This window comes from Carlito syrichta, unplaced genomic scaffold (genome assembly GCF_000164805.1).
Source record: "Carlito syrichta isolate Samal-C Ts95f unplaced genomic scaffold, Tarsius_syrichta-2.0.1 Scaffold316401, whole genome shotgun sequence".
In the NCBI taxonomy this organism is placed as follows: Eukaryota; Metazoa; Chordata; class Mammalia; order Primates; family Tarsiidae; genus Carlito; species Carlito syrichta.
In genome coordinates, this window is record NW_007260497.1 from 447,205 (window position 1) to 447,913 (window position 709).

Here is a 709-nt window from a genome sequence, read left to right on the forward strand (position 1 = left end):
CGGTCGGGCGCGGGGGTGGGGGCACGCCCTCTCGGCTCCGAGGGTCATTCACTCCCCGGCTACATGGGAGGGGGCGAGCAGACTCTCAGTTGGGGCCTGGGTCAAGAGTGGGGTGTGTGTACACGTGCTCCAGATGGACACGTGTTGGGGAAGGGGAGCTGACCCATGGGGGGCCGGAGAGGACCACTCCGGGTCTGCGTCAGAGCTGCGAGGGGCGGAGAGGGGGCCTGACGTCCGCGGGGACCTGCAGGCCGTGGTTGCCGGGTCTTTCTGAGGACATGTGGCCAGGCTGTTCCAGGCTGTTCCCGGGAGGCGGAGGCTGACTCCAGCCGACTCCCTTCCCCAGAGCCCTGGCGCCCTGCCAAGATTTCCTGCTTTCTGGCGTGGTCTTCGAGGCCGCCCCGCCCATCGGCTTCGAGATTTCCGTCGGTGTGTGGCCTAGCTGAATCCCTGGGGGTCGCGGGTGTGAGGGGGCCACTCCTGCCCCAGACCTGAGGCCCTGGAAGGGGCGGCTGACCTTCAGTAAGGGGTGGGTTTTGGTTTCTTGAAGCGGAGGGGCTTGAGGGAGGGGTGGGACTCTCGGCCGGGCGCCGGCTGGCCTCTGCTGCTCCGGGGCAGGTGGTGCGGGCCGCCAGGAGGAGCCAGCGGGCCGGGGGTCCGGGGCCGGGGAGGGCACTGAGGGCGCGCTGGCGCGGACGCAGCCCCTGCT

The 709-nt window shown here is 70.2% G+C and overlaps 1 pseudogene; it reads left to right on the plus strand.

The window, feature by feature from the left end:
• Positions 1-709, plus strand: part of LOC103276901 — a 37,831-nt pseudogene that overhangs the window by 7,576 nt on the left and 29,546 nt on the right.